Genomic DNA, 27,270 nt, shown 5'->3' with positions numbered 1-27,270 from the left:
GACTTCAGTAGTTGTGGCTCGCAGGATCTAGAGTGCAGGCTCAGTAGTTGCGGTGCACTGACTTAGTTGCTCTGTGACATGTGGGATCCTCCCGGACCAGGGCTCGAACCCGTGTCCCTGGCACTGGCAGGTGGATTCTCAACCACTGCGCCACCAGGGAAGTCTCTCCTTGGTTCTTTATAGAGCATTGCATATCAGGTCTTGTCAGATCCTCCCAACAGCCTGGTTGAAGAGATAGCAGGGATATCCCCATTTTATACATGTGCAAATAAAGGCTGAGTGGGGAGGAGACCTACTCAAGGACACTCAATAAGTGGTAGAGAAAATAGATAAAACAGATAACAAATTGTGATACATCCATACTTGGCAATAAAAGGAATGACTGATGTATTGATACAACATGAATGAATCTCAAAATAATGATGCTTAGTGATAGAGCCAGACAAAAAAGGAGTATATGCTGTATGCTCTGTCTTGGTCTGTTCAGGCTGCTGTAACAAAATACCAAAGAATGGGCTTCCCTGGTGGCGCAGTGGTTGAGAGTCTGCCTGCCGATGCAGGGGACACGGGTTCGTGCCCCGGTCTGGGAAGATCCCACATGCCGTGGAGCTGCTGGGCCCGTGAGCCATGGCTGCTGAGCCTGCGCGTCCGGAGCCTGTGCTCCACAACGGGAGAGGCCACAACAGTGAGAGGCCCGCATACTGCAAAAAAAAAAAAACAAAAAACCAAAGACTAGGTGGCTTATAAACAACAGAAATTTATTTCTCACAGTTCTGGAGGATGGGAAGTCCAAGATCAAGGGACCAGCAGATTCACTGTCTAGTGAGGTCCTGCTTCCTGGTTCACAAACAGCTGTCTTTTTGCTGTGTGTCCTCACATGATGGGCATGGCAAGGGAGCTCTCCGTAGTCTCTTTTATAAGGACACTGATCCCATTCGTGAGGGCTGTGCCCTTATGACCTAATCACCTCCCAAACGCCCTCCCCTCCTTACTTTAGAGGTTAGGATTTCAACATGTGAATTTTGAGGGAACAAAAACCTCCATTCTGTAGCAGATTCCATTTATATAAAACTCTGGAAAATGCAAACTAATCTGTAGCAGCAGAAAGTAGATCACAGGTTGCCTGAGGACAGCAGGATTGGTGAGGAGGGTATTGGGGAGGGGTCAGGGGATATAAAGGAGTGTGAGGAAACTTTGGGGGATGGTGGATATGTGCACTGTCTGTGGTGATGGTTTCACAGATGTATACTATGTCAGACTTACCAAAATGTATACTTTGAATATGTGCAAGTTATTGTATGTCAATTATAGTTCAATAAAGCTGTTAAAAAAAAAAAAAAGTCGGACACTGATTTTCCACTGTGGCTTCTGAGTCCCCAAGGTCTGCTGTCTCCTCTGGGGCTCCAGATCCTGGGGTGCAGTTCAGGCCGAGATGGTAAGGCGACCTGTGGACTCCAAGGGCATTGTGGTCTCCATCACGTGGGGACAACCCCAGCTTAGCAGCTCCTTTGCTGGAGTCAGGTGTGTCCTCCATGTGGGTTAACTTCAGAATCCTGCTTTTGTCTTTTGACAGACTTTCCTCAATGTTACATGGGCTTCAAGATTATCACAGTTTTGGAATGTTTAATTCCTTTATGCATATGCTCACCTCATACATACCCCTCCTATTTCATATAAATGCAGAAGTGTTCCTCATAGTCATTCTTGCTAAAGTGCAGCTCCCACTTTTTTCTTTTCCTTTTTTGCTGACTCCACCCTTCATTCTCCTACCTCTTGTATCAGTAGCTTCCCCACAATAACCCACGTTAATACCCTGGGGTATTTTCTTCTCTATTTTCGCTACACCAATATAAAGCATCTGTATGTATCTGCAGGTCCATATTTGGGAGTTTCTGTTTTACAGAAGATGGATTCCATTGTACATAATTTTTGGAGCCTTCTTTTCCCCACACCTTCTGCTGAAGCTCTAATCCATTTTTAAAGGCTGTGTCATGTCCCAGGGTGTATATGTCCCATCATTTATTCAGTCATTTCTCAGCTGGTGGTTTCTTTGTTTCCATATGTTGGCCATTGGGTTTTCTTGAAAGATGTTATTTTATTTTTTTTACACGTGAGTCTTTAATCCAGCTAGAATTTTTAGCAGATACTGTATTTTTCCCTCCAGATGATGAACCAGTTAGGCCTGCCTCATTTATTAAAAAATCCACCCTTTCCCCACTGAATTGAACTGCCAGTTTAGAACTTACTGCCTATGTTTTCTTCTAGGAGTTTTATGGTTTCAAGTCTTCCATTTAAGTATTTAATCCATTTTGAGTTTATTTTTGTGTATGGTGTGGAAAGTTGTCTAGTTCAGTTGTTTTGCAGGTAGCTGTCCAGTTTTCCCAGCACCATTTATTGAAGAAGCTGTCTTTTCCCCATTGTATATTCTTGCCTCTTTTGTCATAGATTAATTGACCAAATAAGTGTGGGTTCATTTCTGGGATCTCTGTTCTGTTCCATTGGTCTATATGTCTGTTTTTATGCCAGTACCATACAGTTTTGATTACTGTAGCTCTGTTATATAGTTCAAAATGTGTGATACCTTCAGCTTTATTCTTCTTTCTCAAGACTGTTTTGGCTATTTGGGGCCCTTCGTGTTTCCATACAAATTTTAGAATCATTTGTTCTAGTTCTGTGAAAAACGCCCTTGGTATTTTGATAGGGATTGCATTGAATCTGTAGATTGCCTTGGGTATGTTCATTTTAACAATATTAATTCTTCTAATCCATGAGCATGATATAATATTATTTTTGATGCAATTGTAAATGGGATTGTTTTCTTAACTTCTCTTTCTGATAGTTCACTGTTAGTGTATAGAAATGCAACAGATTACTGTATATTAATTCTGTACCCTGCACTTTACTGAAATCAGTTATTAGTTCCAATAGTTTTTTGGTGGCATCTTCAGGATTTTCTATATGAAGTACAGAAAATGTTGTCATCTGCATACAGTGACAGTTTCACTTCTTCCTTTCCAATTTGGATTCCTTTTCTTCCTTCTTCCCTCCCTCCCTCCCTCCCTCCCTTCCTTCCTTCCTTCCTTCCTCCCTCCCTCCCTCCCTCCCTCCCTCCCTCCTTTCCTTCCTTCCTTCCTTCCTTCCTTCCTCTTTCCTTTTTCTTTTCTTTTTCCTGCCTCCCTCCTTCCTTCCCTACCCCTCTCCATTCCTTCCTTCCCTACCCCTCTCCATTCCTTCCTTCCTTCCTTCCTTCCTTCCTTCCCTCCCTCCTTCCTCTCCTCTCTTTTTCCTCCCTCCTTCCCTCCAGCACTATATTGAATTACAGGACTTCCAGCACTATATTGAATAAAAGTGGCAAGAGTGGGCATCCTTGTCTTGTTCCTGATCTTGGAGGAAATGTTTTCAGACTTTCAACATTGAATATGATGTTGTCTGTAGGTTTGTCATATACAGTCTTTATTATGTTGAGGTATATTCCCTCTATACCCACTTTGTTGAGAGGTTTTTTCTTTTTTTCTTTTTAATTTTATTGAAGTACAGTTGATTTACAGTGTTGTGTTAATTTATGCTGTACAGCAAAGCAATTCAGTTATACACATATATATTCTTTTCCATTATGGTTTATCACAGGATATTAATTACAATTCCCTGTGCTATACATTAGGATCTTGTTGTTTATCTACCCTATATATTAGTTTGCATCTGCTAATCTCAAACCCCTGAGTTTTTTTAATCATAAATGGATGTTGAACTTGTCAAAAGCTTTTTCTGCATCTATTGAGATGATCATATGATTTTTTCTTCAGTTCATTAATGTTGTGTATCATATTGATTGATTTGTTGATATTGAATCATCTTTGAATCCCTGGGATATGTCCCACTTGATCATGATGTATGATATTTTATTGTCGGATTCTGTTTGCTAATATTTTGTTGAGGATTTTCGCATCAATGTTCATCAGTGATATTGGCCTGTAATTTTCTTTTTTTGTGATGTCTTTGTTTGGTTTTGGCATCAGGCTTTTTAGAATGAGTTCAGAAGCATTCTTTAATTTTTTGGAATAGTTTGAGAAGAATAGGTGTTAACTCTTCTTTAAATATTCTGTAGGGAATTCCCTGGTGGTCCAGTGGTTAGGACTTGGCGCTTTCACTGCTGGGGCCCAGGTTTGACCCCTGGTTGGGGAACTAAGATCCTGCATGCTGCACGGTGCAGCCACATTTTTTTTTTTTTAATGTTTTGTAGAATTCACCTATGAAGCCATCTGGTCTTGGACTTTTGTTTGTTGGGAGGGTTTTTTTTATCCTTATTATTCAATTTCACTACTGATAATTAATTGGTCTATTCATATTTCTATTTCTTTTTTTAAAAGATTTATTTTATTATTTATTTATTTTATTTGGCTGTGTCAGGTCTTAGTTGTGGCACACAGGATCTTCGTTGAGGCATGCGGGATCTTTGTTGTGGTGCATGGGCTTCTCGTTGTGGCGTGTGGGTTTTCTCTCTCTAGTTGTGGCGCGCAGGCTCCAGAACGCGTGGGCTCCGTAGTTTGCAGCACGCAGGCTCTAGTTGAGGTGCAAGTAGTTGTGGTGTGCGTGCTTAGTTGCCCTGCGGCATGTGGGATCTTAGTTCCCTGACCAGGGATCGAATCCGCGTCCCCTGTGTTGTAAGGCAGATTCTTTACCACTGGACCACCAGGGCCAGGGAAGTCCCTATATTTCTATTTCTTCCTCAGTCTTAGGAGAGTGTACATTTCTAAGAATTTATCCATTTCTTCTATGTTATCCATTTTATTGGCATATAATTGTTCATAGTAATCTCTTATAATCCTTTGGAATTCTGTGGTATCAGTTGCAACTTTGCCTCTTTTATTTCTGATTTTATTTATCTAGGCCTTCTCTTGATGAGTCTGGCTAAAGGTTTATCAATTTTGCTTATTTTTTCAAAGAACCAGCTCTTAGTTTCATTGATCTTTTCTATTTTCTTCAGTCTCTATTTCATTTATTTCTGGTCTGATATTTATTAGTTCTTTCCTTCTACTAACTTTGGGTTTTGTTTGTTCTTCCTTTTATAGTTCCTTTAGGTGTAAGGTTAGATTGTTTATTTGAGATTTTTCTTGTTTCCTGAAGTAGGCTTGTATTGCTATTAAACTTCCTTCTTAGAACTTCTTTTGCTGCATCCCACAGATTGTAGATCATGTGTTTCCATTTTCATTTGTCTCCAGGTACTTTTTAAAATTTCCTCTTTGATTTCTTCAGTGGTGCATTGGTTGTTTAATAGCATATTGGTTAGCCTCCACGTTTTTGTGTTTTTTGCAGTTTTTTTCTTGTAGTTATTTCTAGTCTCATACTGTTGTGATCAGGAAAGATGCTTGATATGATTTCAATCTTCTTAAATTTATTTAGACTTGTTTTGTGGCCTTGCATGTGATCTGTCCTGGAGAGTGTTCCATGTGCACTTGAAAAGCATGTGTATTCTGCTGCTTTTGGTGGAATAGTCTATATATGTCTATCAAGTTCACCTGATCTATTGTGTCATTTAAGGGCAGTATTTCCTTATTGATTTCCCATCTGGATGATCTGTCCATTGATGTAAATGGGGTATTAAAGTTCCCTACTATTATTGTATTAATGTCAGTTTCACCCTTTATGTTAATATTTGCTTTATGTATTTAGGTGTTCCTTGATTGGGTGCATATATATTTCTAATTGTTATATCTTCTTGTTGGATCAATTTCTTTATCATTATATAATGTCCTTTATCTCTTGTTACAGTCCTTGTTTTAAAGTCTATTTTGTCTGATATAAGTATTGCTACCCAGGCTTTCTTTTGATTTCCATTTACATAAAATACCTTTTTCTGTCCTCTAAATTTCAGTCTATGTGTGTCTTTAAATCTGAAATGAGTCCCTTGTAGGCAGCATATATATGGGTCTTGTCTTTGTATCCATTCAGCCACTGTTTGTCTTTTGATTGGAGCATTTAGTCCATTTACATTTATAGTAATTTTTTTTCAATTACATCATTTGCATTTATTTATTGAAGGCCGTACATGCCATATAAAGTAATTTTTTTTTTTTTTTGCGGTATGTGGGCCTCTCACTGTTGTGGCCTCTCCCGTTGCGGGGCACAGGCTCCAGACACACAGGCTCAATGGCCATGGCTTATGGGCCCAGCCGCTCCGCGGCATGTGGGATCTTCCCAGACCGGGGCACGAACCCGCGTCCCCTGCATCGGCAGGCAGACTCTCAACCACTGCGCCACCAGGGAAGCCCTAAAGTAATTATTGATAGGCATGTACTTAACTGCAATTTGTTCACTGTTTTCTGGTTGCTTTTGTAGTTCTTTTTGTTTCTTTTCTTCTTCTTTTGCTGTCTTCCCTTGTGATTAGATGACTGTCTTTAGTGTTACGTTTGGATTCCTTTCTCTTTTTGTATGTGTGTATTTATTATAAATTTTGGTTTGTGGTTACCATGAGGTTCATATGTAACAACATATATATGGTTATTTTATATGTGGTTATTTTATATGTATATGTGGTTATTTTATATGTATATGTGGTTATTTTATATATATATAGCTATTTTAAATTGATGATCTCTTTAAGTTCAAATGCATTCTAACAACCTAAAAATGCAATTTTTACTACCCACCCCACACATTAATGTTTTTGACATCATATTTTACATATTTTTGTGTATCCCTTAACTGTTCATTGCACATATAGATGATTTTACTACTTTTGTCTTTCAAGCTTCCTACTAGCTTTATGAGTGGTTGATCTACTACCTTTACTGTATGTTTGCCTTTACCAATAAGATTTTTCCTTTCCTAATTTTCATATTTATAGCTGTGGTCTTTTCCATTTAGCAAAGTCCTTTTAACATTTCTTGTAAAGCCTGTTTAGTGGTGCTGAATTCTTTTGGCTTTTGCTTCTCTGTAAAACTCTGTATCTCTCAAATGTGAATGATAGCCTTGTTGAGTAGAGTGGTTGTAGGTTTTTTTCCTTTCATTGCTTTGAATATATCATGCCACTACCTCTGGCCTGCAAAGTTTCTGCTGAAATGTCAGCTCATAGTCTTATGGGAGTTCCCTTGTACGTAACTAGTTGCTTTTCCCTTGCTGCTTTTCAGATTCTCTGTCTTCAATTTTTGCAATTTTAATTATAATGTGCTTGGTGTGGACCTCTTTCGGTTCATCTTGTTTGGGACTCTCTGTGCTTCCTTGACTTGGATGTCTTTTTTTCCCCCCAGATTAGGGAAGTTTTCAGCTATTATTTCTTCAAATAAGTTCTCTGCCCCTTTCTCTTTTCTCCTTCCAGGACCCCTATAATGCAAATGTTGGTATGCTTGATGTTGTCCCAGAAGTCTCTTAAACTATCCTCATTTTTTTAAATCTTTTTTCCTTTTTTCTGTTTAGCTTGGGTGATTTCCACTACTCTGTCTTCCAGTTAACTGATTCATTCCTCTGTAACATCTAATTTACTGTTGACTCCTTCTAGTGTATTTTTTATTTCAGTTATTATATTCTTCAGCTCTGTTTGGTTCTTCTCCATATTTTCTAACTCTTTACTAAACTTCTCACTGTGTTCATCCATTCTTCTCCCGAGTACATTCTGCATCTTTATGATCATTACCTTGAACTCTTCTTCACTGTGTTTTTCTTCTGGTGTTTTGTCTTTTTCCTTCATTTGGAATATATTCCTCTGTCTCCTCATTCTGCCTAATTCTTCGTATTTATTTCTGTGTATTAGGTAGGTTGGTTTTGTTTTTGATCTTGAAGAAGTGGCCTTGTGTAGGAGACATCCTAAGGGGCCCAGCAACACACTTCCCTTTGGTCACCAGAGCTGTATACTCTAGGGATGCCCCCTATGTGGGCTGTTCTGTTGTGGTTGACCTGATTACTGTGAGCATGCTGGTAGGTCAGGCTGGCCCCTACCCCCACTGGCTGCCAGACCTTGCCTTGTGTGGTGGCTACCAATCTTTGGTGGACAAGGCCAGGTCCTGGTGTGGCTGGCTGCGTAGCCCAGGGGAACCTGGGGCTGGTCCCAGCCTACTGGTGGGCAGGTTAGCCCTGGCACTAGTAAACTAGAGGGAGGACTCCAAAATGGTACTTGCCAGCACCAGTGTTCTCATGGTATGAGCTTGTTGAGCTCCCAAATGAGCTCCCAAAAATGAGCTCCCAAAAATGGTTCCAGCCAGCATCTATGTCCCCAGGGGGAGTCCCAATTGCCTCCTGCCTCTCCAGGAGACTTTCTAAGATAAGCAAGTGGGAATTCCCTGGTGGTCCAGTGGTTAGGATTCCATGCTTTCACTGCCGAGGGCCTGGGTTCGATCCCTTGTTGGGGAAGTAAGATCCCCGCAAGCTGCGTGGCATGGCCAAAAAAAAAAAAAAGATGAGCAAGTAGCAAGTAGGTCTGACTCAGGCTCCTTTCAAATTACTGCCTCTACACTGGATCATGTGAGATTTTGCACATGCCCTTTAAGAACAGAGTCTGTTTCCTACAGCCCCCCAGCTCTTCTGAATGCAAGCCCTGCTGGCCTTCGAAGCCAGATGTTTTGGGGGCTCACCTTTCTGATGCAGGACCCCTAGGCTCAGGAGCCTGATGTGGGGCTTAGACCCCTTGCTTCTTGGGGAGTAACTTTGCAGTGGTGATTATCCTCCTGTTTGTTGCCTATCCGAGGGTGTGGGTCTTGACTTATATCACATCTCCACCCCTCCTCCCCATCTCATTGTGGTTCCTTCTTTGTATCTTTAGTTGTGGAAAACATTTTCTGCTGGTCTTCAGGACATTCTCATAGATAGCTGTTCTATAAATGGTTGTAGTTTTGGTTGCGCCTGTGGGAGGAGGTGAGCTCAGGTTCTTCCTAAGCTACCATCTTGGCCACACCCCCTATACTATCTTTAGGTTCTACTATTAAGTGTATTCTGAGAGAAAGAAAATGAATTGAGGAGCTTTCCATCTTTTTCCTTGATTTTGAATTAAATAATTTATACATAGATATATAATTTTATGTGTATTTTATATAAACTATTAACAAAGTTTAAATAACTTTGGAATTATATGTCCTTTAAAGCCTCCCTACTCCAAGTGTGGTTCATGGATCAGCAGTGTCAGCATCACCTGGAAGATAGTTACAAAAACAGATTCCTGGGGCCCACCCCAGGCCTACTGGTCTGGAGTCTATAGTTTAATGACACTCCTCAGATGACTGTTATGTACATTGAGAAGCCCCACTCTAAAGACTAGATAAATCTCAGCTGTGGACTGTCTGGTCCTGGAGCTCTAATCACCTCTCCAGACTCTTGTGAGAAAATTGGCCTTTTCACATATTCCCCTTCAGGTCCTGAGTCAATGTTGATAAATCATGTTTAGCTACGAAAGCATTCGTTTCCTCCAGGTTTTCATATTCTCTGTGGGTGTAAGTAGTCATAAGCTCTTAAATCCTGTCACTCCTGTATCTATGGCTATCCCCTTTCATGTAACTTGAGCTCTTTTTGCCTTCTGTCCCTGTTTTCTTTAATCAGGCTTTCTGCAGTCTAACACAAGCATTTTCTTTGATATAACATTGTCTTCAAATTTATCTTAAAACCTGTACAATATTCAATCCAGTGAATATAATACAAATTACTTAACCATTCCCCTATTGGGTACTCAGGCAATTCCCTGTTTCCCAGCAGCATAAATAAAACTGCCAGAAGAGCAGTATTGCTAAACTACTGTCTATAACTCTAGATAGTAATTTAGCAATATGTTAAATTCTTTTTTTAAAATTTATTAATTTATTTTTGGCTGACTTGGGTCTTCGTTGCTGCACACGGGCTTTCTCTAGTTGTGGTGAGTGGGGGCTACTCTTCGTTGCAGTGCATGGGCTTCTCATTGCGGTGGCTTCTCCTGTTGCGGAGCTGTTGGGGAAGTAGGAGGCTTCTAGGCTCTAGGCTCTAGGCTCACGGGCTTCAGTAGTTGTGGCACACGGGCTCAGTAGTTGTGGCTCGCAGGCTCTAGAGCGCAGACTCAGTAGTTGTGGCACATGGGCTTAGTTGCTTCACGGCATGTGGGATCTTCCTGGACCAGGGCTTGAACCCGTGTCCCCTGCATTGACAGGCAGATTCTTAACCACTGCACCACCAGGGAAGCCCCTAAATTCTTAATATGGTCATACACTTTGATGCCATTTCCATTCTAGGAACTTATTTTCATCTCAGCATTGTTTACAACAATTTCAAAGCAAAACAAAATGGAAACAACTTCGACAGCAGGAGTGACTTAAATAAATGGAGGTCTAACCACCCAATGGAGAATTAGACAGAAAAAAAACATGGGGTGAGTCAATAGTGACTGAAGTGTGTTAGCTGACAGGTTAAATGAGAATAAGCTGGTTGTAAAATGGGCCATAAAATGACTCTGAAGTCATTTTTTCTTTTAAAAATAAAACTCACATTGTACCTGTATGTATGAGGAATGAAATTTGATTCCTACAGCCATTTAGATGTTGCCCTAGAGGTCTATTCACCCATTGTGTTCCCACCCCCAACCCCCAGTGAATTTTTCCTTCTCAGTCTTGCTTCTGTGGGCCTGAAGACTTTCAGAAGCTGCCAAGGCCAAGAGACTGAGCTGTATTTGGAGCCTTGATACTATCTCAGGGCCTGATAGTGTCTGGGCTATGAGAATACAGCAGAGTGGCCCCAGCAGAGCCTTGTGGCTGATCCTATAGGCCTGCCTCTCTTGCGGGGTACAGCATGATGGGCCTTGTGTAATGTGGCATTGACCACCATAGATGAGCCTTGAGCTTCCTGGGAGAAGTTGCTCAGCCCATTAGTGTCCAGGACCCCCCAGAAGACCTGGATGAGACCTGGAAGTACTCTTTCGGGGTGGGGGTCAGGCAAGGGAGTGATGTGTGGTGGTGTGCCTGCGGTGCTGGCGCCTTCTGCTCTCTGCACGAGCTAGAAGTGGCCTTCTCCAGCTGAACATCATTGTCCCACCATGGGGAGAGGGTCTGGGGTCTAGTTTATCCTGCTCAGCCCAAACCTGCCCATTTCCCACCCCAGGGTCGCTCCCTGCAGCATCCCCCACCCCCTCTTGCCCACCAGTGGGGCTACCTGAGATGTAGGTGGCAAGGGAGTTGGAGTGTGGACTATGGGCAAGTTAACCAATTTCCTTGAGGCTTAGTTTTCTCACTAAAAGTTGCAGGTGATGCATGGAGCTTGCAACGCAGTTCTGAGACCTGAGAAGTGTATTCCCATTCACTGTATGGGAAGTGGCATTATAAATCATGGTTATTATTATCATTGATGGAGAGGAGTCCTTGGCTTTCCTGGGATAATTACTAAAAAACCCATTTCCCCAGGGGCTCTGCACTATGGCCCCTCAAATGAGAGTTTCCCACAGATATTTCTGTAGCAAAGACTCTCGAAAAAGGAGCCTACTAGTGAGCAGAAAAGGGCATTCATCCATTCAACAAGTATTTACTGAGCAACTACAGTGTGTCAGGCCCTGTTCTCAGGGCTGGATGCATCAGGAACCAAGGCCAAGGTTTGCTGGTGGACCAGATGTGGCTGTGAAAGACAGCAGAGAGCCAGTTGCTCAGGTGCTTGGATGGAGGCTGCCATCAGCTGGTCTGGGTTGGGCTGTAGGAAGGGTGGTTTGGAGGGAAGATACTGAGTGTGTGGCACACCTTGGACATCCATGGGGAGGCGTCCAGGAGGCAATCTGAAATGCAAGTCTGGGGTTCAGGGAGAGGTTCTGGCTGGAGCTTAGATAAAGAAGGAAGCATAAAAGAATGAAAGGTGGTTGAGGAGGCTGGGGGCAGATTACTCTGCCTTCTTGAGCTTCCAGGGCAGCCCTCGGATGCCCCCCCAACCCGTGTTTCTTTTCATTGTCCCTGCCCTGACCTTAGGGAGTCTGTGTTCCCATGATGCACAGTGGAATCACCCCCAGGACCTGTCTCATTTGTCTCCTCACCCCAAGTCCAGCTAGCCCAGCTCTAACACCTTATTCATTCACATTCATGTAATCATTTATTTGAGAAGCGTTTTATTGAGTTTCTCTCCTGTGGCTCTCACCAGAGAGTGGACTGACCCCCTCTTGGAGGTACCTGGATATATGAAGGGACATTTAGTTGTCACAGTGACTGGGCAGGGAACAGGGGCACTCAGGGTCCTGCACAGAAGGCACTGCCCTCCCAGGATTCAGGAGCACTTTGCTGAGCCACCTGCAGCTGGCTGAGGAGGGCTCAGCTGTGAGTAAATACAGTGCTACGTAGCCTGGGACACAGCAGGTAATGCCAGGTGATGGTTTGAGGATCATGAATGCACAGATGAGGGAAGGACACTTATGCTGCCCAGGGAAGAGCAGAGAGGCTTCCTGGAGGAGGTGACTTTGGAGCTGTGCCTTTAAAGATGAGCAGGCTTTACAGACACAGGATGGGCAGGAATTCCAGACAGAGGGAAGCAGGTATGCGAATGCAGAGTATGGGTGGGCTCAGACTGCAGGAAAGGGAGTGCTTCGGGCAGCAGAGGAAGAGAATGGGTGGGAATAAGAGGTTGTGGTGGGGTTGCAGGGCATCCCTTCCCTTCCGCAGCCCTAGAAATTCCTCAGTATGTTGGTGATGATGTCGCACTTGGCTTTCTCGTACAGGTCCCTGACTGCAGGTGGCAGTTGGGAGCTCTCAGTTCCTGGAGTGTCCGCTCCAGGGGACCCAGCAGAACGCCTCACCCGGCGGACCTGCAGAAGTGATGCAGACGCGATCACCCTCCTTGATTGGCCCCCTTTCCTGTCCTGCCTGTGGCCCCTCTCTCCAGGTGGGGATGAGTGTGAGGCACCAGCAGTGACGTTGGTGATGGGGCTGGAGGTGGTCCCCAGTGAGGCCCTTCCCCTCGGAGCCCAGAGGGCTTGGGAAGGCCTGAACTCTGCCACTCACTTCCACTCTGGCTATTCCACTCACTTGCTAGGAGGCTGCACCTCTGGCTTCAGTTTTTCCAAATGTGGGATGTGGAGGAGGGTTCCCAGAGCTCAGGGCCAGAGCAGAGCCAGTGTCCTGAGAAGTCTGAGCTCCCTCTCAGCCCCAGGACGCCCCTTAGCCTCGACCACCAGTCTCTCCTCCCCTCCCCTCCTGCCAAATGACTAGCAGTCATCAAGGTCCAACCACGCCTCACACTCCACAAGCCTTTCACCTCCCGACGACTTGCGTTTAGAAGGGCTCGATCGGCCCGGTTTCCAGAGGAGGAAATCACAAGATCTGACAATGGATGGTTCACAGCCCCTCATGGATGTGATGTCAGCAACTTCTCCAGGGAAAGCCTCGCTGTCCATTTCCCCCAGGCCTTTCCCTGCTGGCAAAGCAGGGAGGCTGTCCCCAACAGGAACAGGGCAGGGATTCCTGGCTGCTGACATGGCCAACCCCAGGCAGCAGCTCACAAGAGGAAGAGCAAGGGCCTCCCCTTCCTCCGAGGGCTCCCATTTTCCTTGACTCCCTCAGTTACTGGGGTCTGCATGTTAACTTCCCAGCCCTTCCTTGGCTGCGGGGCTCCTGTTCTGCAGGAGACTCAGAAACTGGGGAGGAGGAGAGCAACTACCGGGTGTTTCCACTGAAGCCCCCCAGTGGGGAAACCAAGGCACAGAGCAGATCATGACTTCCCCCAAAAGCTAAGGGTAGAGCTGAGAAGGTCAGAGCCAGAAGTGAGGAAAGAAGGCAGAGCACAGAACAGTCCTCACAGGCCCAACAGGTCTTCAAGGGCCCAAGTCTCATCATAAAATCCATGCAGCCATGGCATATAATGGTGAAAAATTAGAAAAAATCTAAACGTGCTTCAAGGGATTTCCCTGGTGGTGGAGTGGTTAAGAATCTGCCTGCCAGTGCAGGGGACACGGGTTGAGCCCTGGTCCGGGAAGATTCCACATGCTGCGGAGCAACTAAGCCTATGCGCCACAACTACTGAACCTGCGCTCTAGAGCCCACAAGCCACAACTACTGAAGCCCACACGCCTAGAGCCCATGCTCTGCAACAAGAGAAGCCACCGCAGTGAGAAGCCTGCGCACTGCAACAAAGAGTAGCCCCTGCTCTCTGCAACTAGAGAAAGCCCGCACGCAGCAACGAAAACCCAACCCAGCAAAAAATAAAAATAAATAAATAAATAAATGTGCTTCAAGAGCAGATTGTTAGAGCAGTTGTGATATGTCCACCTATGGAATACTGCTACTACATATTGGAATACAGGTCCAGTTATTGGTGGATCATTATGTTCATCACAGGTTCTTAGCTGAAGAATGAGGGTTCTGCTGCAGCTGGTCTTGTGTCCATCACAGGAAGTGTGAATAAGGAATTCTATGCAGCAGTTAAGCAGTGGTTCTCCACTGGGGTGACTTTGCCCCTTGACCCCCCAGGACAATTGTCAATGTCTGGAGACAGTTTTGATTGTCACAACTGGGGAGAGGGCGCAACTGACATCTAGTGGATAAAGGCCACTGGATGCTGATAATCACCCTACAATGCACAGGACAGCCCCAACAAGGAAGAATGGTCCAGCCCCAAATGTCACGAGTGCTGAGGTTGAGAAGTCCTGTGACAGAGCAACCAGATGGATCAATCTTAAACACATGGTGCTTGATAACAAAGGAAAGAAACAGAATGAGATGTGTAACAACTCTCCCTCCCTCTCTCTCTCTCTCCATATATATGTATGGAGAATACATCAGAATACATCCCTCAAATTGATAAACATAACACCCACAAGGCGCAGGTAAGAATGAATGATGGTTGAGAGGGCAGGAAATGAGATTGGAAGAAAAAAAAAAAGCAGAGAGGGGGCTTGCACAGACCAAAGAAAACTCACCAATGCAGCCTGCAGTGTAAGGTTGGATTCCTTGTACAGAAAATTATACACTGATCAATACCCATAACAGTATCACTAGCAAGGTGTCTGAAAAGATGTTCACTAAAATATTAATGAATAATAAATATCCATACAGTTTTTCTCTGTATGGAGCTGGCAAAGGATTTTGATTCCTTCTTTCAACTTTTCTTTATTATTTGAAAAAAAATTACAATAAACAACTTTGTTTTACAAAAACAGCAAAAAAAATATATATATATATATATATATTTTGCAGCACGCGGGCCTCTCACTGTTGTGGCCTCTCCTGTTGCGGAGCACAGGCTCCGGACGCACAGGCCCAGCAGCCGTGGCTCACGGGCCCAGCCGCTTCGCGGCATGTGGGATCTTCCCGGACTGGGGCACGAACCCGTATCCCCTGCATCGGCAGGTGGACTCTCAATCACTGCGCCACCAGGGAAGCCCACAAAAATATTTTTTAAATACCCACATGGAGTCTACATTTTATTCCACATCTGCAACTATTTTTTTAAGTTCAATGGAACTCTTATTGAGATAAAATTCACATATAAAATTTACCCTTTCAAAGTGTACAATTCGCAACATTTTCATCATCGCAAAAATAAACCTTGTGCCAATTAGCAGTCACTCCCCATTTTCCCCTCCCATTTGCCCCTGGCAACCAATAATCTACTTTCTGTCTTTATGGGTCTGCTATTCTGGATATTCATATAAATGGAATCATACAATATGTGGTCTTTGGTGTCTGGCTTTGTTCACTTAGCATGATGTTTTCATGTTCATCCATGTTGTGGATTAATTCCTTTTTATGACTGAATAAGATTTCATCATATGGATATATCACATTTGTTTATCCATTCATCAGTTGATAGTCATTTGGTTTGTTTTCACATTTTTGCTATTATGAATCATACCACTATGAATATTCACATACAAGTTTTTATGTGGACATATATTTTCAGTTACCTTGGGCTTATACCTAGGAATGGAATCTCTGGGTCATATGGTAACTCTGTGTTTTAAATTTTGTGAGGAATTGCCAAAGTATTTTCCAAAGAGCCTGTACCATTTTATATTCCCACCAGCAACCTATGGTATTCCACATCTTAATGATTTTTATTGTCTCTCTTTTTTTTTTTTTTTTTTTTTTTTTTGCGGTACGCGGGCCTCTCACTGTTGTGGCCTCTCCCGTTGCGGAGCACAGGCTCTGGACACACAGGCTCAGCGGCCATGGCTCACGGGCCCAGCCGCTCTGCGGCATGTGGGATCTTCCAGGACCGGGGTTCGAACCCGTGTCCCCTGCATCGGCAGGCGGACTCTCAACCACTGCGCCACCAGGGAAGCCCTTTCTTTTTTATTATAGCCATCCTAGTGGGTATGAAGTGATATTTCATTGTGGTTTTGATTTGTATTTCCCTAAGAGCTAGTGATGTTGAGTATCTTTCCATGTGCTTAGTGTCCATTTGTATATCTTCTTTGGAGAAATGTCTATTCAAGTCCTTTGTACAATTTTTAATTGGGTTATTTGTCTTTATATTGTTGAGTTGTACACACTGTTTTAACATCAAAATGTTTTAGATTTCCATTGGAGGAAAAAAAGCCTCCAGTAAAATCAAGGCTTTAGATGTGTAAAGTAGTTTTTCAGGGACTTTGTAGACCCCCATCACATGGCTCCCCATCAGTTTGAGAAGCTCAGGTTGTCCCCAGCATTGATAGATGAGGAAAATGAGGCCTGGAAAAGTTAGGAAGTGTGTCCAAGTTACACAGCTGAGTCCTGTGTAGAATGGTGGGAAACTGGGAAGCTTTCCCTGGAGGAGAGGACTGACAAGGAGACCTTGATTCCCTGCTCTGTCTCCAAAAGGCTGCCACGAACAAGAGGACCAGATTGTTCTTCCCAGGGGGAGGCATGTCAACAAGAAAGTTCTCAAAACAAAACAAAACGAACAAACAAAACCAAGAAAGGTCTCTTGATAATAGCTGGAGTCCAGCATGGCAGAGGTGGCCTGGGAGACACTGAACAGAGTCTAGAAGATCACTTGGCAGGGAAATTGTAGGAGACTATAGGGGCCATTTGATGCCTGGCTTCTCCAGCATCCATTTGCCCTACCCCTTCTCCCTTCCAATGAGGCCCCAGTTCCCCTTTGAGGATCTGCATGGCTCCGGGAGAGGAAAACTCAACTTGGTCTAAGTCAAGCAATGCCTTCCATCTCTCCACCACCATTGGTGATTGATTAAGCTGGTCCACTTAGAATACATCTCAGAACTTTTGGTGGGAATACTAGGCACTTTCCTTCCTCCTGGAAGTAAACAAGGAAGCATGGCTAGATGTGACAGAGAAAACATCTTAGGTTGTGAGGTGGGCCCCTTAGGATGAGATCAGCACCACAGAAGGCAGAGAGGAAAGAGAAAAACAGATCCTTATGACATCACTGAGCTTCTGGGTCACACCTTGCCTGAAGGTGGAGGGCCTCTGGATGTTACTATTTAAGCTAGTTTGAATGGGCTTTTCTGTTACTTGCAACATGATGTTGCAACAAATGTAGGGTTCAGGCGTCCAATAGAAAGGTGTGGGGACAGACTATGTAGCCTTTATAATCTCATCAAACCATAAGACTCTATGACATGTCCAAAGGTTTGAGGTTGGATGGCAGTAATCAGGCCCGGGAACTTGGGCTGGGGGCTCTGGTGGGATTTTTTTTTTTTTGACAGGTGGACCTTACCGAGTATGAGTTCCAAAGGTCAAACTCTGTTATAGCCACATAAAAATCCTTCAATAACTTGTGCTTGATAATTGACCCAGAGCATCTTCAGAATACGGTTCTGTGAGCCCTGCCTCAGCTTCAGGGTTCCACAGACCTGGGTTCAAATCCCACCGCTGCCACTTCCCCACTGGTTCTTGGCCAGTCTCTCTGGGATTCTGTGTGCCTCATCTGTAAATCGGAGATAACAATTCTTACCTTATAAGCGAGGTGAGAGGATTAAAGCTAATGTGGGTGGAGGAAGCTCAGGTGTGGTGGCTTTTATTTAGGGCAGTGATGGCTCAGAGATGCAGCTGAGACCATTAGGAAGCACAGAGCTCTTACCCCTCCAGGCTCTGACCGGGAGACCTGATTTTGCAGATGAGGAGACTCAGGCACTGGGATGTTACGAACTGGGGCCTGACCCAGAGCTGGTAAGTGGAAGTTCTGAGATTCCAGCCCAAGGTAGCGTCATCCACTGTGCTGCTTTGCCTTCAGCGTGGGGGCTGTGTCTGGGTCCCCGGCTGCTGGGAGCTGAGCTGCAGAGGGTGAGGGCAGGATTCCAGGTGTCCAGCAGGAGGTTTCTCCACCCAGCCTGTGACTCGACCCTGGGGCCTGAGGTTGGAGCAGGGTGTGGGTGAGGCTCCGGAGGGTGGCTGGGGGGTAGAGGAGCAGGAAGGGGACACTCCAGGGACATGTCTTGCAGGAGGCAAGAGATCCCGTTCATGTGAGCATTTCCACTCTGCAGTTACCTGCTCAGCCAGCACCCCAGGCAGCTGGGGCCCTTGACTTCTCCCACGGCTCCCACACCTCCTTGAAAACATGGTTGGAACAAAAAGCTTTCACAAGGTCTGGAGAATGATGAAGAAAGAAGCCTGGTGGGCCCTTGGGCAAGCTCTGCCCTTCTCGGGCCTTGGCTTCCTCCTTGCTGTAATGGGGTGGTCAGGAGGGGGGGCACAGATTTCAGAAACCCTTAGCCCCTTGCCCAAGTGGCCTGTGCAAGTCAAGGAGGGTGTGGAGAAAGTGGCTGTGGGCCATATTGGTCCCCTGGGGACACACACCTAATGTTCTAGAACCAGCAGTGTGGACACAAGTTGCCCACACTACCCACAGACACAGAGACCTCAGCTGGGAAGGCCCTGGCCTCGGAAATTCCTACAAGCTGACCTCAGCCCTGACCCATCAAGTTTGTCACCACCCCACCCCCAACTAGGGGTGCTACCCAGCCTCCAGGCTTTCACTGCAAAGGCCAGAACGTCTCAAAGTTCTGCCATATATGGCTGTGCTACTGCTCACTTCCTGGCACCATGCAATCAGGAGGGTGTATTTGGGAAATCTCGAAGGCACCATTTACCCTGGAGGCCCTCCCTATCAAGGCCTGAATGAGGGTGTCTGTCCTAGGCAGGGGAGGAATAAATCCCCCGTTGCTCTCTTTCCGCTCACAGACACTGGGACAGGAGGGCCCCCTTCCCCCAAGAATTAAACCTGGTTCCGAGCAAACAAAACAAAACAAAACAAAAAGACCCCACATAATTTCAAATCTGCTGGGCTTTTGTGCAGCCAATGACCCCCAGGATCACAGCCGTGCTGACAACCCTGTGGCCTTGGTGCCATCTGCTGGCCAAGTGACTTGGGAGCTCGGGAGGGGTGCTGGTTTTGTGAATGGGCCTCAGAGATCCCCAAACTTCTTCATATTTGCGAACCTGTCTTGTTGGAGCCTTTTCTAGGGAGAAAGTAAGCAATGCTCCAAGGGTTCCTGGAGGGCCCAGGACCCTCTGGAGGGAGGAGCAGCTGCTTCTTTGCTGCTCCCATAGAAGCCTCTTTCTGAACCACGGGAGGGGGGCCACCCCAGAGTTCCCTCCCCAAGCTCCAGGAACATGGATGTTGGCTGAGATGGAAGGGATACAGTGGAATTCTTCCGGCTCTGGCCTCCAGCTGACCAGGTCTGAGACCAGGTGAGTTCCCCTCTTCCCCTTTACTCTTCTCCCCAACTCCCTTCCCCGGCCACACCAGACCTCTCCTCTGACCTTCCCTCAGAGGCTACATGGTGTTTGGGGCAGCCTCTTTCCCCTCTCCATGCCTCAATTTCCCCACCTGTAATGCAGTGATTCTGGATTCGCATCCCAGAAAGGTGGACGCGGGAGAGAGCTCCATGTTTCCTGTTTGGGTGGCTATGACCCTTCTTTCTGGACATGCCTCCTGGTGTTTGTGGGCAGGAGTCTTTCCAGGCTATACAGACACCCAGCAATGGAATTGCTGGGACACAAAGGACGTATAGAGTTGCTGACTGAAAGGAAAAAAAGCACAACCTAAAAGTTGAGAATTATGTTTTATTCAGCAGACTTACTGAGGACTTACGCCTGGGATACAGCCTCTCAGTTCTGAGGGACTGTTCCAAAGAGAAGCCAGAATACATAGGAGTTTTTGCTGAGGAAAAAACATGCAGTAGGACATCCAAGGATTACTGCTAGTCACAAAAACACATCTCAAGTTAATGATTTCAGGGCTTCTCTACGTATGGGAAGATGCAAAAGTCTGGGCTTATTGAAATCATTCCTTTGATAGGCACCTTAATTATCCAGGGCCAGTATCCTGTTTTTCTCCATCCTGAATCCCCTCGGCACACAGTCGGGGGCTGCAGTGGCTGATGGCTTTATGGCCACAACATCCTTTGTTTACTGAATTGGCAGGTGACATTCTTTGTTCACAGTGTCAACACGACTAAATAATGCCAGTTTTCCAAAGTGGTGGCACGAATTTACATCCCATCTGCAGGGGATGAGAGTTCCTGTTGCTCCATGTCCTCACCAACACTTATTTTTGACTAATGTATACTCATTCATCCCATGAGTACAAAGTGAACTTTCATTGTGGTTTGGGTTTGCATTTTTCTGGTTACTGATGAGGTTTGACACCTTTCCATACATTTTTGGCTGTTTCTGTAAGTTGCCATACAAGTTGCCATTTTTCTATTGAGTTGTTTGTCTTTCTTGAGAACTCTTGAGAGTTTTTACATATTCTAGATGGTAAACTTTTCTTGCTTATGTCTCACAAATATCTTCTCCCAATTTGGTCTTATCTTTCCACTTTCTTTGTTTTTCTTTTAACTTTTTTCTTTTGCCATGATTTTGGACTTACACAGAAAAGTTGCAAAAGTAGTGCAAAGAATTCCTTCATATACTTTACTCAAATTCCCCAAATGTTAACATTTTACCACATTTCCATCTTCCTGTTTTCCTTTTCTCTCTCCCTCCCTCCCTTCTTCTCTCTCTCTTTCATATATATATATGTTATATTATATATAAAATACACACATGCATATTCTCCCTTCTCCCCTCCCCTCCCCACAAGACACTTGAGAGTAAAGGGTAGCGGCAGAATGATGCCTTTTTATGCCTAAATACTTCAGTGTATATTTCCTAAAAACAAGAACATTCTATGTAATCATAACCACTGAACAAATCTCAGAATCAGGCAATTAACACTGATACACTACCATTATCTGACGTACAGACCTTATTCAGATTTCATCATTTGTGTTAGTAATGCCCTTTAGAGCAAAAGAAAATCCCATATCATGTGTTATTTTCAGTTGTTAGGTCTCTTTAGTGTCCGTTAGTCTAGAACAATATATCATTGTGTTTCATAACATTTGTGGACCATTCCTCGGCTTATGTTTGTCTAGTGTTTATTCACTATTATATTAAGGTAATTTTTGATGCTGTGTCCTTCTCAGTGCATCATACCAGGAGGTACATGATGTGTGTTTATCCCATTGCTGGTGATAGTAAATTTCATCCCTTAGGTTAGGGTGAGGTCTTTCAAGGTTCTCCATATAAAGTTACTATTTTTCCCTTTGTAATAATAAGTATATGTGGGGAGATACTGTGGGACTTTGTAATTATCCTGTTACTTTACTTCTCAAGTCCATTAGTTTTACATCCATTGATGGTTTTCCCTGAATTATTAATATCGTGGTTGCTGAATAGTGGTTTTCTAATTTCATCCTTCCTTGTACATCAAGTAGTTGGCTTTCTACTGCAGAGAAGAGCTTTTGTCCTCTCCCCCAATTATTTATTTAAACCTGTGTAAGTTCATGTATTATTTTATTTGATGGGTTATAATCTCTTACTATCCTTATTTTATTTTGATGCTCAAATTGTCTCAGATTTGGCAGGTGAAGCCTCTTAAGTTGGTTCCTGTGTTTTATGATGTCTTTTGCTCAACAGAAGTTCTTAAGTGAAATTTAATTTATTGATCTTCCTTCATGGCTAGTGCTTTTTATTGCTTGTTTAAGAAATTCTTCCCTAGTCAACTTTGTAAAGATATTCTCCTGTATCTACTTTTTAAAAGTTAGAGATATTTGTCTTTCTCATTTCGGTCCTTAATATACCTGGAATTATCTTCTTATGTTAACATTTTTTTTATTAAACTGTAACATATATACAAAAACACAAAAGAGAAGTGTACAGCTTGGTTTATTTACCTCTTACAGGAGTAAGTAAACAAACTCCTATAACTAGCATCCTGATTGATCAACAGACAGAATATTCATAAGATCCCACAAGCTTTTCTTGTGTCCCCCACTTCCAGTCACTTCTCTCCCCCAGCCCACAAGGATGACCGCTCTCCTGACTTCAAATACTACTGGAAATATGGTGTGGAGTAGGCTCTCTATCAGTCAGGGTTTTCCAGAAAAACAGAACCAATAGGAGACAGATAGTTGATAGATAGACAGACAGAGTTACTTTTAAGGAATTGGCTCAGGTGATTGTGGGGTTTCACAAGTCCAAAATTTGTAGGACAGGCCAGCACGTCAGAGACTCAGGCATGAGTTGATATGGGCATCTTGAGGCAGAATTTCTTCTGTTAAGGACACCAGTCATTGGATTAGGGCCCACCCTAATCCAGTATTATCTCATCTTAATTTGATTATATCTGCAAAGACCCTATTTCCAAATAAGGTCACATTCACAGATCCCTAGGGGTTAGGACTTCAACATAGCTTTTGGTTGGGGGGGGATACAATTCAACCCATAACAGACTCCAATTTAATTTTTTTCCTCTGGATGACCAACTGACTTGCATCACGTATTCACTAGTACCTCCTTTCCTTACTGGCTTGCAATACCACCTCTAGAGTCCATTAAGTGGACGTGGGTTCTGTTTCTGGGTTCTCTGATGGTCTAATGTGTTCTTGAGCAAATACCCACATTGTTCCAATTACTCAGCTTTCTTTCTTTTTTTTATATAAATTTATTTATTTATTTATTTTTGGCAGCATTGGGTCTTCATTGCTGGGTGAGGGCTTTCTTTAGTTGTGGTGAGTGGGGGCTACTCTTCGTTGCAGTGCACAGGCTTCTCATTGCGGTGGCTTCTCTTTGTTGCAGAGCACGGGCTCTAGGCGCACAGGCTTCAGTAGTTGTGGCGTGCAGGCTCAGTAGTTGTGGCTTGTGGGCTCTAGAGTGCAGGCTCAGAAGTTGTGGTGCACGGGCTTAGTTGCTCCGCAGCATGTGGGATCTTCCCAGACCAGGGCTCGAACCCATGTCCCCTGCACTGGCAGGCAGATTCTTAACCACTGCACCACCAGGGAAGCCCTACTCAGCTTTCTAACAGGACTACACATCTGGTGGAACAGGGCTTCTCATTTTGTTTCTCCTCTTTAAGACTTCTCAGGCCTTTGCTTTTCCATATAAATTTGAGAAACAGCTTGTCAACTTCCACACAACTTCCACACACCAAAACATTGGGAACTTGAGAGGAATTGCACTGAGCCTATGGATCACCTCTCTTCTCCCAGGAAGCCTTCACTCCTTACCAACCCCATGAGGCTCTCTGCCCCCTCTGGGTTCACACTCGCCCCACCCTATTCTATAGAGGTAATTTGGCCTCTTTGGCTGGCCTAAGCCCAACAAACCCCACCCCAATGCTGCCCCTGTGGTATATTTCTTTTTCAAGCCCCCCTCACATGCTTCCTGTATGTGTCCGTATTCCAGACCCCCTAAAAAGACCCTGAAGGAGGATCTGAGTGGTGCAGTTTTCCTGTCTCCGCCCTCCCCTCTCTAGGGCCTAAATAGTGTCCTGGGAATCCACAACCCCAGTTAAGGGCCCTTCCTCCTAGTCACCACTCCCTTCCACAGTCGATCAATACAGCAGCCAGTAGAACCCTTAAACTTACATCAGATTTATCCCTCCTCCGTTCCAAATCCTCCCATGGTTCCCCAGGTCATCCAAGGAAAAGCCCAAATCCTCATTACAGTTTTTGAGAGACTCTACGCCATCTGCAACCCCTACCCATTACCTCTCTGAACCCATTTACTGCTCTTTTCCACACTCACTCTACCTAAGCCACTCTGGCCTCCTTGCTGTCCTTCAGGCATGGCAGGGACAGTCTTGGCTCAGGGACTTTGCATTTGCTATTCTCTCTTTCTAGAACACTCTTCCCCTAGCTATGCCCCTGGCTTGCTCCTTCACGTCCTTCAGATCTTTGCTCAAATAGTATCTTTTCAGTGAAGCCTTCTGTGACCACCCAATATAAAAGATATAAAATTGTAAAAGTCCTCCTTCTCATATTCCCACCCTTTCTCCGCATTTTCTTTTTACCATAGCAGTTTCTGCCATCTCATACACTGTATATTTTTTATTGTGTTAATATCTATCTCTCCTCATTAGATTGTAACCTCATGAGGGCAGAGATCTTTGCCTGTTTTATTCAACAGTGCCTAGAACAGCACATAGGGCGCAGTGGGTGTTGAATAAATATTAATTGAATAAATGAACTAGAAGGGAGGAGACCCAGGCCCAGCCTGGACTCTTTATCCACTTGCTGGGAGACTTGAGTGGTCCACTCCCCAATGCAGGCCTCAGTTTCCACATCAGTAAAATGGATCCACATCGATTAAATGAGGGAGGATGTCTGTGTGTCTCTGAGGTCATTCCAATTCTGACAGGAGGGTTGTCTTGAGAAAGGGGTGTACTGACCTGGCTGAATGGGGTATTTGCTGCCCCCTTGTGACAGGGCCTACCCTTCCCCAGTACTAGTGAGTCTTAGATCTCCCCAAACTCCCAACTCTGCCCATCTATGTGAGGAACTATGTGCATAAGGAGGGCACCCTTAACCCAGAGGCATCCTTTCTGCTGTCTCACCTCCACCGGCCCATCTTCATTCCATTGCCTCAGGATTCAAGGCTCCCTCACAGGACCTCTTGGTCTTTGATGCCTCTCATGCCAATTGCCTTCATGTCACTGAGACCATATGTTACAGGCTGAATTGTGTCCTCCAAAATTCATATGTTGAGGTAATAACCCCCAGTACCTCAGAGTGTGACTATTTGGAGATGGAATCTATAAAGAAGTAATTAAGTTAACATGAGGTCATGAGGGTGGGCCCTAATCCAATATGACTGGTGTCCTTATAAGAAGACATTAGGACAGAGATGTTCACAGAAGGAAGACCATGTGAAGACGTGGGCAGAAGACATCCACCTACAAACCAAGAAGCAAGGCCTCAGAATAAACTAACCCTGCTGACACCTTAACCTCTGACTGTGGTCTTATCCTCAATTCTTCCACCTCTGAGCAGGTGACCCCAAGAAGGTCCTCCAGATACGAGCTCTTCTAAGATGCTGGTAAATTTTTCTTTTTCCTTAAAAAAATTATCTGTAAGGTCTTGCGTTTTTTAAAAGTATTTATTTATTTTTGGCTGTGCCAGGTCTTCGTTGAGGCATGCAGGATCTTTGTTGTGGCATGCGGGATCTTTAGTTGCAGCAATGTGGACTTCTTAGTTGCGGAATGCGAACTCTTAGTTGCAGCATGTGGGATCTAGTTCCCTGACCAGGCATCGAACCCGGACCCTCTGCATTGGCAGCGCGGAGTCTTACCCATTGGACCACCAGAGAAGTCCCAGGTCTTGGATTTTTTTTAAAGATTTTATTGTGGTAAAATATACCTAACATAAAGTCTACCATTTTAGCCATTTTTAAGTGTACAGTTCAGTGGCACTAAGTACATTCACATTGTTGTGCAACCATCACCACCATCCATCTCCAGAACTTTTTCATCATCCCATTCTGAAACCCTGTACCCACTGAATACTAATTCCCCATTCCCTCCTCCTCCCAGTCCCTGAGCAATCACCATTCTACTTTTTATTTTTACAAATTTGACTACTTATAGTTAACTGATTTAAGTGGAATCAAACAATATTTGCCATTTTGTATCTGACTTATTTCACTTAGCATCATGTGTTCAAGGTTCAGTTATATTGTGGCATGTACTGGGTTAGCCAAAAAGTTTGTTCGGGTTTTTCCCTAAGATGTTACAGAACCTGAACAAACTTTTTGGCCAACCCAATATCCAAATTTCCTTCCTTTCTAAGGCTGAATAAAATAGTTCAGTGTATGTTATACTACATTTTGTTTATCCATTCATCTGTTGATGGACATTTGGTTTATTTCCACCTTCTGGCTATTGTAAATAATGCTGCTGTGAACATTGGTGTACTTGCATTTTCTTTTGCTCTAACTCCAACTGGCATGAAGGTCCTTGATTGCAAAGGGGACCTGGGCCCTTGATTATGGATGAGCACCCTCTTCTGAGCCCAGATCACACATCCCGTGGTCTCCTCCACATCTTCTCTTTTTTTTTTTTTTTTGCGATACACAGGCCTCTCACTGTTGTGGCCTCTCCCGTTGCGGAGCACAGGCTCCGGACGCGCAGGCTCAGTGGCCATGGCTCACGGGCCTAGCCGCTGTGCGGCATGTGGGATCCTCCCGGACCGGGGCACAAACCTGTGTCCCCTGCATCGGCAGGCGGACTCTCAACCACTGCGCCACCAGGGTAGCCCTCCACATCTTCTCTTGAACAACATAAGGGCATCTATATCCTGCTTAACAGAAACAGCCCTGAACCTTTGCTCTTCCCTTCCAAACCTGTTCCTCTCCGCATTTTCCCATGTCGGCAAACAGTCGTGGAGCCACCCAGCTATACCAACTAGAAACTTGGCAATAATCTTTTATATTCTCAACCCCCTACATCCATTCACCCCAAGTTCTGATACTTTTTTCCAAAACATTTCTCAAATCTGCCCACGTTTCATCTCCCTTTGCCCCAACCTGACATCATTTGTCTCCTGCAAGACTACAAAAGGCTCCTCACTGACTTCCTTGCTTCCACTTTTGCCCTATCTAACAAACCATTCTACATCTTATTTGTTTTTAAAGCTAGGTAATATATACATGAGTTTTAAATCCCTTCTCTACAGGTTACCTCTTCAAAGGCAATAGCTGTTCTCTTCTCCCTGGTCCGCTTCCAGACAGTCTGAAAGGTACTCCCGTGGCCGTATATATTCATCCCCACCCCCATCTACCCACATTGCTCTAGGCCTCTTTTTTTTTTTTTTTTTCCTCTTTACACACCATCTACGCCTTCTTATCTCATCATCACAAACGGACATGCCCGTCTCTTAGGCAGTGCCCGGCCTTACAGGCTGGACCGAGTGTGCCAGTCTCCAACCAGTCATTCCTCTGTTCCAAACCTCGACACCTGGAATGAAACCTCTTGCTCTCTTCCTAGCCCTGTCTCCCTCTTGGCCTGGAGGCCCCTACCCCAAGGCTCAGTTTTTAAGTCACCTCTTCTGGGTGGCCTGCCGCCATGTTATCTCTACCACCGCACCTAACCCCATCT

This window comes from Mesoplodon bidens (genome assembly GCF_964165515.1).
Source record: "Mesoplodon bidens genome assembly, chromosome: 10".
In the NCBI taxonomy this organism is placed as follows: Eukaryota; Metazoa; Chordata; class Mammalia; order Artiodactyla; family Ziphiidae; genus Mesoplodon; species Mesoplodon bidens.
Note: the sequence above shows the minus strand (reverse complement) of the source record.